Source organism: Pelophylax lessonae, assembly GCF_965119305.1.
Source record: "Pelophylax lessonae genome assembly, chromosome: 13".
Classification (NCBI taxonomy): Eukaryota; Metazoa; Chordata; class Amphibia; order Anura; family Ranidae; genus Pelophylax; species Pelophylax lessonae.
In genome coordinates this window covers 166,616,596-166,627,761 of record NC_138780.1, presented here as the reverse complement: position 1 = coordinate 166,627,761, position 11,166 = coordinate 166,616,596, and the positions used below count along the sequence as shown (strand labels likewise).

General features: G+C 42.5%; 1 pseudogene across 1 annotated transcript; it reads left to right on the top strand.

Annotated features, from left to right (window-relative positions):
- Positions 1-1,223: 1,223 nt before the first annotated feature.
- LOC309569223 lies at positions 1,224-2,290 on the top strand (annotated as a pseudogene). The gene has a single exon. The product of its transcript is annotated as an uncharacterized misc_RNA (transcript).
- The last annotated feature ends 8,876 nt before the right edge of the window (positions 2,291-11,166 follow it).

The following is an 11,166-nucleotide window of genomic DNA, read 5'->3' as shown; positions in this document are numbered from 1 at the left end:
CACAGATTCCCTCAGAGTCCAGTACCACACTCAGGAATCTCCCTTGCAACAGGTCCACATGCAGCAAATCTGGCTACAGTGCATGTTCCACAAGTCTTTGCTCGCATAGCAGAAGAATTGTTAAGGCACGTGGGGTCCCTCTCCAACCTAACCCCGCAAATCACTCAAAACACCTGAGGGACCTTGCCAGGGTGCCCCAGCACAGTCGCACTGCAATTTTCAGCCCCCAATTCAAAAGTATATTTTCTTAAAGAGACAGCGCACCCTAAATAAAAATGGCATAAAAGGACATCGCACAGTTCCCCAGTGATGAAACTAAGCTAATGCAGCCTGATACTGATCACTACGAAGAACAGGAAGCAGAACCCAAACTTCCAGCAGACCAAGTCGTGCGACCAAGATGCTCACTTAAACCAACACTAAAGGTCAGGGAAAACTATCAAACCACAAAAGACGAGTTATGCGATAACCTGGAAGAGTTATGGGAACGAGTTTCCTCCCTCATGTCAGGACTTAAATCCTCTGGTGATGTCACAAGCTTACAAGTCGCCATCAGGCAGCTGAACACAGCTCATGAAAGATACAAGAGACTGTCCACAAGGTATATAACCTTTCTAAAAGATGCTAATAATGATGAAGCCCTTTCAGAACTGAGCAAGGCAGAATCAATAGACAGATAAAGAGACACCATGGTGCGGCGTGCTAAAGATAAAGCGGAACGCCGTATCTCCCATTTGCAAGAAACTAGATCACACAGATCAAATTCATCTAAACATTCCTCTTGGTCAAACAGATCATTGTGCTCAAGAAGCTCAGCCCTAAGCGACAGATTACTAGAGGCCTGCATAAATGCAGAGCAATCCAAAGCCAGACGTTTCTTCACTGAAAAAGAAGCTCTTGAAAGAGCAGATGCAGAGGCCAAGAGGGCTGAAGCAGAGGCTCGAATAAAGATTCTTGAATCAGAGAGGAAGAGGAAATTGCATTAGCTAAAGTAAGACTACTTGAGTAAGCATTGAGCCAAGATCTTGGTCCAGTCTGCTCGCCACCACAGGAGATAGAAGATCCAGCTGATCGCACCAGCGACTATGTACTGGAACAGTTATCTGCACCACCCCCAGTATGCAGTACAATCCAAGCCGACAACACAGAAACCTCCAAGTCGACTCCATCTTCAGTGCCAGTGCCACTCACAGCACCTGAGCAACCCGATGGCATTCACCAAGATGTGCCATCTCAAGGACAGTTATTACAGCAAAAAGGCTATCAGGTGTTTCCTGGCCTACCCCCACAGCTCAAGCAGCAGTCATCACAATCTACCGAGGCTAGATGACAGCTCAACCCTGCAGCAACATCATTCTACCCGGAAGCATCTCACCCTTTCACGCCGTGCAGCCTACACGCCCCGGCGGCATCACAAGTTGTCGTGGCAACAAGCAGTGAGAAATCAGATATGTCTGAGTTTGCCAGGGTTATGGTGAGCAGAGAGCTAATTAATACAAGTCTCTCAAAATGTGATGACCGTGCAGAGAGCTACAGAGCTTAGAAGGCAACCTTCAAGGCCGCCATTGCCAACCTCAACCTAACCGCAGAACAGGAGCTCAACCTCCTAATCAAATGGCTGGGCCCAGGTTCCACAAATCGTATCTAGAGCCTCAGAACTGTCTATGTGGGACAAGCAGAAGCAGGTCTCGCTGCCGCCTGGCAGAGACTCGAACGTACCTTTGGCAGTGCAGAAGCGATAGAGAAAGCCCTATTCAAGAGACTGCAGAACATCCTAAAGATCAATCTTAAGGATGTCCATAAGCTTCAGGATTTGAGTGACCTGCTCATGGAACTAGAGCTTGCCAAAAGAGACCCTCGTCTGATCGGGCTGTGCTACCTGGATACAGCCCATGGAGTGAACCCAATTGTCGTGAAGCTACCATACAGTCTGCAAGAAAAGTGGGCGGCATCAGTCTCAAGGTACAAAAGGGTGCATGACGTCACCTTTCCCCCATTTATTCATTTCTGCAGATTCATTGATGAACAGTCCCAGATGAGGAATGACCCCAGCCTCAATTTCCTGGAGTTCAACACTACAGCTTCAGCGACACCATCATCAAGGTATGAAAGTGTCATGCATAAACACAGAGACTTTAAGAGCAGTGTGAGTGTTAGAAAGACTAACCTACCGTCTTCTGCAGCACCCACGGGTAAACAGTACAATACCTCATCAGGAGACAAGTCCTTCAATCGTGAATGTCCCATTCATAAAAAAACCACACTCACTGAACAAATGCAGGGGGTTTAGATCCAAAACCATAAAGGAGCGCAAGAAAGTCCTCAGCGAGCTTGGGGTATGTTTCAGATGCTGCGCTTCATTGGAGCACATGGCTAAGGACTGTAAATCCATCATCAACTGTGAGGAGTGTCATAGTGAAAGACATGCCTCAGCTATGCACCCTGTTCCACTCCCCAGAGACTCACAGCTGCCGTCACCACCAATCCTGCTCCAAGTCATGGCGGGGAACCCCAGAACCACGCTAACACAGCCACCGCTGTTTCCCTGCTCATGTTTGGAAGTATGTGGCGAGGGCCGGAGTGAGAAATGTTGTGCCCGAATATGCCTAGTCAAGGTCTATCCAGAGGGACTACCAGAAAAGGCAGTAAAAATGTATGCCATCATCGATGACCAAAGCAACAGGTCTCTAGCAGGACCTAAGTTCTTTGAAGCCTTTGGGATAAAGGGACCATCAGAACCCTACATCTTAAACACCTGCTCAGGCCGCATAGAAACTAGCGGCAGGAGAGCGCAAGGATTCATTGCTTCTCCCATCAGTGGGAATACAGAAATACCCCTACCAACGCTGATTGAATGCGATCAAATACCCAACCATAGGGATGAAATTCCAACCCAGAAGTTGCATTTCACCAACCGCACCTAAGGCACCTAGCCAACGTTATCCCACCTATGGACAACAATGCAGAGATTTTACTCCTGCTTGACAGAGACAATCTAAGGGTGCACAAGGTGCGTCAACAATGTAATGGTCCTGACTACGTGCCATATGCCCAGAGGCTGGACTTGGGATGGGTAGTCATAGGAAATGTATGCTTGGATCAACCAAGAATTGACACCTTCAAAACGTACGTGTGCGCAGATGGACGCACAACTTGCATTAAGCCATGTCCTCATCACTATGAAGTGAAGGAGAAGTCTCCAGACCTCATACAACCACCTGACATAATTTCTCCCCTCTTTGCTGACAACTTGGGGAGATCAGTCTTTCACACAACCAAGGATGACGATAAAGTAGCCTTATCAGTAGAGGACAGAGAGTTCATCAAGATAATGGACAGTGAGTTCTTTAAAGATGAAACCGATCACTGGGTTTCTCCATTACCCTTCCGAACCACCAGGATAAGGATCCCGGACAATCGGGAGCAAGCGCTATCCAGATTTAACTCACTTCAGCGTACCATGAACAGCAAGCTTGAGACGAGAGAACACATTGTCGCCTTTATGGATAATATATTCCGTACCAATCCAGCAGATCACACCACCAGGCCTATGTCTATAGGTTCTTTTACTAACTCTACTTGGCCTACAGGTCCAGAGTTTCTGGTAGGACGGGCAAACGAATGTGTACAGGAAGTTTTCAGCATCCAGGATATGGATAATGATCCAGAAATCCGCGCTGAAGTTAGTGCATTAGTCACTGAAACAAGAAAGACCTCCAGCCTTGACTGTCATCACTTTGAACATTTCTCCAGTTGGATGAGACTCGTCAGAACCATTGCAAGGTTAGTGCACATCTCTAGATGTTATCACAATACTCAGGAAGATAAAGATTGTCATGGTTGGCATGTCTGCCATAAACCCTTCTCTGAGGACATTTCTCATAGCGAGTCTCTCATAATACGTCATGTCCAGCAGGGCGAATTTAATGTAGAATGGAAGTGCTTGAACCATAGACAGCAGATTTCTATAAAAAGTTCTCTTGCTAACTTAAATCCAAATATGGACAGTTTTGGCCTGCTCAGAGTTCGTGGTCATTTGAATCAAGCCCACCTATAATGCTGAACAAAATCCTGTCATTATTCCCAGCAAACATCATATCACCATGTTCAAAGAGATTACCGTGAAGATAGGCCCATGCCCGAATAATATATAACCACAACTATCTAGAGATAAAGTAGGGGTTTCTAGGCTGATTGGGAGAAGGAAGACCAGAGAACCAATACATTAAAATAGAATTAATTTATTAAATGTATTTAAAACAAAATTAGTATACACACAGGGATGTATAAAGGCACATATAAAACATCCCTTGTATGCAAGACATATATTAAAAACCACAGCACAGAAATATTTCCCTATTATGGGAGCAATACATGCTTCAAGCTGATGTTAGTGCAAGAAGTCTTAGATGATATTCGGTTTGTGGGTCTCAATGAGCCAACGTGTTTCGCATCAGGCTTCGTCAGGGCCAGAGAGACCGAGCAATACCGATATTTCTGCAGTGTACAATAGTAACAAAAGAAGAACGACATTAATGATACACAATCACAAAATATTGAATTTGTCATTAATACCAATACACTGTGGAGCACATATTACAGATAGAGCCCATTTGGATGTACCTAGAATACTGACCTTGCTGTAAACGAAGATTAGATGACAGGTAGTTAGATAATGGTTATGAGTGTCGAATTTTGTCTATGTTACTCTCCTATGTAGGTAGTAGAGAACCCCCATATATCAGTGGCAATTATTCCATCTTGTCCTTAGTGAAAGTTTATTTCCTCTTTCTGGTTCATAGATCCAGGGGAAACAAGATAACCAGGCTATAAAACATTAATATATTTGTCAACCCCATGTTAGTGGAAAAAGGGAGTGTTCATATTCAAAAGATATTGAAATATATATCAGGTACGAAAGGTTTTTTATTATTTTGTATATATACACTTTTACCCACCTCATGTGCTATAATTCATTTAGCTCCCCTAAGGACCCACTTGTCCAACTCAACCATAGAGTCCACCTTAATAGAGAATGGGGAATATACCACACAATGCCAGGTAATGTGCTATAGAGGAATTTCAGAAAAGGACTGATTATATACTGAACAGGAAAGAAGGATATAGTAAAGGAAAACATAGATAGAGGGGGGGAGGGGGAAAGAGGAGGAGGGGCAGGGGAAAAAAAGGGGGGAAAGATGAAGAGGGGTGGGAAGGAAGGGGGAGGAGGGGAAAGGGGGGAGAGGAGGGAAGGAGAGACAAAGGAAAAAGAGAAAGAAGAAAGGAAAAGTATAGAGGAAAAAAGAAAGAAAATGGGATGTTGGACCAAAGTAGGGAGGGGAGGAAGGAGGGAAAGGGAAGAGAGCATAGACAAAAGTTACAGAAATGCAAACTGGTGATGTAAATGCTAGTATTAGACACTCCATATGAAGGGACACATACCTTCCGAACAATCCACTTTGAATATATGGAGGCAGGCCTGTGAATGGTTTAGGCTGTACACCATTCAAAAGTCATGATGCCCATTCATGACCCTCTAACTAGCCTATAAAAGTAGAAAGTATGTACTTAGAATGGGATTCAGCTAATATAGGGTCGATATCAATGTCTCACAGAAATGCATATTCCATACCTCAGTAACAATGATTTTCCGCATGTGCCTGCCCCAAGGGATGTTGCCCCAAAGGAGGTTTAAATATAGTTCATTTGGCACCAAACAATCAAACATGCCGCTCATCTAGCGGCATTACTTTTGGGAGCGGCGCGTACAGCGGAACCCATCAATACGTCACCTCTCCTTACCGGAAGTGACGCGGCTATGCGTTCCAGTACAGGAAACCGGAAGGACCCTACCAGTTCCGGCCGTGGAAAGCCCACAGCGCCACTCCGCCGGGTGGCGTGTACTTCACTTGTGGGAGACAGTTCCATTTATGTCTGTAGTGCAGGACCAGAGCGTTTTATATAGCAAAGGGCATCATTATTAAAAGGAAAACCTATTAGCCTCCCCTATATCTATATCAATCCATCATGTCAGATCGAGAAAGAGGACCATAAACCCTCATTCTTCAACTATTCGACATATTTAAGTACAATAGTTTTCAAGTCCATAAAATATTACTGCAGGGATGTCAGTATAAAATGGAAAGAAATCTTATTAAACAGAAAGGCCAGCACCCAACATCCACAACTGGCTCCTATGTGCCCACAGCATATGTGTGCATATATTATTTTTCTTTACTTATAAATACAATTCCATTATCTCATTACATCAAATTGTCTGTGTATAGTATTAAACACCTAAAACAAAAGAAAATATTTATACAAAACATGCATATCATGAAATACGACTATCTAGATAGATATTTTTAGAATGACTGGGTCTGTGAAGGATTTATAGAAATGGTTTGAAGCTAAGCATGTCGTTTAACCCCGGGGGTACCGTAGCTCTGAGGTCCACTTTTTGAGACATACAACCAATTTATCCTAGATGGATTGTCACATATACTCTACAACAATATATTCACTTTTGATGGCTCCCACCTCATCCAGGTGTAGGGCGTGGCCATGGGCACTTGTTGTGCCCCGGCATATGCCAATCTGCACCTGGGGGGGTGGGAGCAAGCCCTGTCCAGTGACGAGTCCCTCGCTATGTACCTGAGCCACATAGTTCTGTGGCTCAGGTACATAGACGATGTCCTCGTCATCTGGGATGGAGGTATCTGATTGTTTGAAACTTTCTTTCAAGAACTACATAAAAACAATCTGAACCTTAAGTTCACTATGAGTTGGAGCGAACAGAGAATTGACTTTCTGGATACCACCCTTTTCTTTAAAGAAAATGGCCAAATTGGGTCTACACTATATAGAAAACCCACGGCGGGAAACACGATTCTACATTCCACCAGTGCATACCCTAAAACATTGATCAATGGTATCCCATATTCACAGTATCTCAGACTAAAACGGAATTGTTCCGAGGACTCAGACTTCAAGGCGGAATCTGATAAACTCAGATCGCGCCTTTTGAAAAGAGGATACTCAAAAACAATATTACGTCGATCATTTAACAAAGCTAATGAAAGAAATCGCCATAATCTTCTATTTGTAAAAAGGGAGAAAAATAATGATAATAAGGTAAGATTTATCACCACTTATTGTAAACAGCACAAAGAAATACGTAATGTTCTTACTAACAATTGGGATATTTTGATAAATGACTCAATATTATCAAAATATTTGGATACCCGCCCAAATATAACATTCAGGAGATCAAAATCCATCAAGGATAGTATAGTCTCAAGCCACTATAGTAGACCAAAGATACTGACCGTACACATAAAATATATAGATGTGGAGAATGTGATTTTTGCTCATTTATTCTAGAAGGAGATTCCTTCAAATTACCAAATGGACGAAGGAGATATATCAATCAGTACATTACATGCCAAACCAAAGCAGTGGTCTATATTATGTTTTGCCCATGTGGAGCATTCTACGTGGGCAAGACTATTAGACCACTGTGGAAACGTATCTCTGACCATGTTTCTTACATCAACAATGGCCAGATCAACACTCCGATCGGAGGCCATGTAGGCCTCAAACATAAATTTGACCAATCTCTGATCCGTTTCACGGTTCTGGATGTTATTCCAGACGACGGGAGAGGTTTGAATATAGACAAGAAAGTATTGGCTCGTGAATCCAGATGGATCTACGACCTCAGAGCTACGGTACCCCCGGGGTTAAACGACATGCTTAGTTTCAAACCATTTCTATAAATCCTTCACAGACCCAGTCATTCTAAAAATATCTATCTAGATAGTCGTATTTCATGATATGCATGTTTTGTATATATATTTTCTTTTGTTTTAGGTGTTTAATACTATACACAGACAATTTGATGTAATGAGATAATGGAATTGTATTTATAAATAAAGAAATATAATATATGCACATATATGCTGTGGGCACATAGGAGCCAATTGTGGATGTTGGGTGCTGACCTTTCTGTTTAATAAGATTTCTTTCCATTTTATACTGACACAGATCCCTGCAGTAATATTTTATGCACTTGAAAACTATTGTACTCAAATATGTCGAATAGTTGAAGAATGAGGGTTTATGGTCGTCTTTCTCGATCTGACATGATGGATTGATATAGATATAGGGGAGGCTAAACACGCCGCTCCCGGAAGTAATGCCGCTAGATGAGCGGCGTGTTTGATTGTTTGGTGCCAAATGAACTATATTTAAACTTCCTTTGGGGCAACATCCCTTGGGGCAGGCACATGCGGAAAATCATTGTTACTGAGGTATGGAATATGCATTTCTGTGAGACATTGATATCGACCCTATATTAGCTGAATCCCATTCTAAGGACATACTTTCTGCTTTTATAGGCTAGTTAGAGGGTCATGAATGGGCATCATGACTTTTAAATGGTGTACAGCCTAAACCATTCACAGGCCTGCCTCCATATATTCACAGTGGATTGTTCGGAAGGTATGTGTCCCTTCATATGGAGTGTCTAATACTACCATTTACATCACCATCAAGTTTGCATTTCTGTAACTTTTGTCTATGCTCTCTTCCCTTTCCCTCTTTCCTCCCCTCCCTACTTCATCCCATTTTCTTTCTTTTTTCCACTATACTTTTCCTTTCTTCTTTCTCTTTTCCCTTTGTCTCTCCTTCCCTCCCCCCCTTCCCCCCCCCTCTTTCACACCCCTCTTTTTCCCTGCCCTTCCTCCTCTTTCCTCCTCCCCCTCCCGCCCACCTCTATCTATGTTTTCCTTTACTATATCCTTCTTTCCTGTTCAGTATATAATCAGTCCTTTTCTGAAATTCCTCTATAGCACATTACCTGGCATCGTGTGGTATATTCCCCATTCCCTATCAAGGTGAACTCTATGGTTGAGTCAGACAAGTGGGTCCTTAGGGGAGTTAAATGAATTATAGCACATGAGGTAGGTAAAAGTGTATTTATATGAAATAATAAAAAATATTTCGTCCCTTATATATATTTCAATATCTTTTGAATATGAACACTCCCTTTTTCCACTAACATGGGGTTGACAAATATATTCATGTTTTATAGCCTGGTTATCTTGTTTCCCCTGGATCTATGAACCAGGAAGAGGAAATAAACTTTCACTACGGACAAGATGGAATAATTGCCACTGATATATGGGGGTTCTCTACTACCTACATAGGAGAGTAACATAGACAAAATTCGACACTTATAACCATTATCTAACTTTGGGGATTGTGATTTTCCCTACCTGTCATCTAATCTTCGTTTACAGCAAGGTCAGTATTCTAGGTACATCCACATGGGCTCTATCTGTAATATGTGCTCCACAGTGTATTGGTATTAATGACAAATTCAATATTTTGTGATTGTGTATCATTAATGTCGTTCTTCTTTTGTTAATATTGTAAACTGCAGAAATATCGGTATTGCTCGGTCTCTCTGGCCCTGACGAAGCCTGACGCGAATCGCGTTGGCTCATCAGGACCCACAAACCGAATATCATCTAAGACTTCTTGCACTAACATCAGCTTGAAGCATGTATTGCTCCCACAATAGGGAAATATTTCTGTACTGTGGTTTTTATATATGTCTTGCATATAAGGGATGTTTTATATGTGCCTTTATACATCCCTGTGTGTATACTAATTTTGTTTTAAATACATTTAATAAATGAATTCTATTTTAATGTATTGGTTCTCTGGTCTTCCTTCTCCCAATCAGCCTAGAAAACCCTACTTTATCTCTAGATATCACCACGTTGCTGATCCGACACTACCACAAAAAGGCTGAACACCAGGGCAGACAAATCACTGAGGGCAAGTTAAGGTCTGCAGGTCTTTGGATTATAGGTATGAAGAAACGTGTAGCCCAACTACTGCATGACTGTGTGCATTTTCGTAAAGCAAGAGGAAAACAGCTACACCAACAAATGGCCGGCTTGCCTGCGGATAGACTATGTACAGAACCGCCCTTCACCTACACTGGCCTGGACGTCTTTGGACCATGGATGGTTTCCACACATAGAACCCGTGACCACGTTTCTTACATCAACAATGGCCAGATCAACACTCCGATCGGAGGCCATGTAGGCCTCAAACATAAATTTGACCAATCTCTGATCCATTTCACGGTTCTGGATGTTATTCCAGACGACGGGAGAGGTGGCAATATAGACAAGAAAGTATTGGCTCGTGAATCCAGATGGATCTACGACCTCAGAGCTACGGTACCCACCGGGGTTAAACGACATGCTTCCTTTCAAACCATTTCTATAAATCCTTCACAGACCCAGTCATTCTAAAAATATCTATCTAGATAGTCGTATTTCATGATATGCATGTTTTGTATATATATTTTCTTTTGTTTTAGGTGTTTAATACTATACACAGACAATTTGATGTAATGAGATAATGGAATTGTATTTATAAATAAAGAAATATAATATATGCACATATATGCTCTGGGCACATAGGAGCCAACTGTGGATGTTGGGTGCTGACCTTGCTGTTTAATAAGATTTCTTTCCATTTTATACTGACACAGATCCCTGCAGTAATATTTTATGGACTTGAAAACTATTGTACTCAAATATGTCGAATAGTTGAAGAATGAGGGTTTATGGTCCTCTTTCTCGATCTGACATGATGGATTGATATAGATATAGGGGAGGCTAATAGGTTTTCCTTTTAATAATGATGCCCTTTGCAATATAAAACGCTCTGTTCCTGCAATACAGACATAAATGGAACTGTCTCCCACAAGTGAAGTACGCGCCGCCCAGCGGAGTGGCGCTGTAGGCTTTCCACGGCCGGAACTGGTAGGGTCCTTCCGGTTTCCTGTACTGGAACGCATAGCCGCGTCACTTCCGGTAAGGAGAGGTGACATATTGACGGGTTCCGCTGTACACGCCGCTCCTGGAAGTAATGCCGCTAGATGAGCGGCGTGTTTGATTGTTTGGTGCCAAATTAACTATATTTAAACCTCCTTTGGGGCAACATCCCTTGGGGCAGGCACATGCGGAAAATCATTGTTACTGAGGTATGGAATATGCATTTCTGTGAGACATTGATATCGACCCTATATTAGCTGAATCCCATTCTAAGGACATACTTTCTGCTTTTATAGGCTAGTTAGAG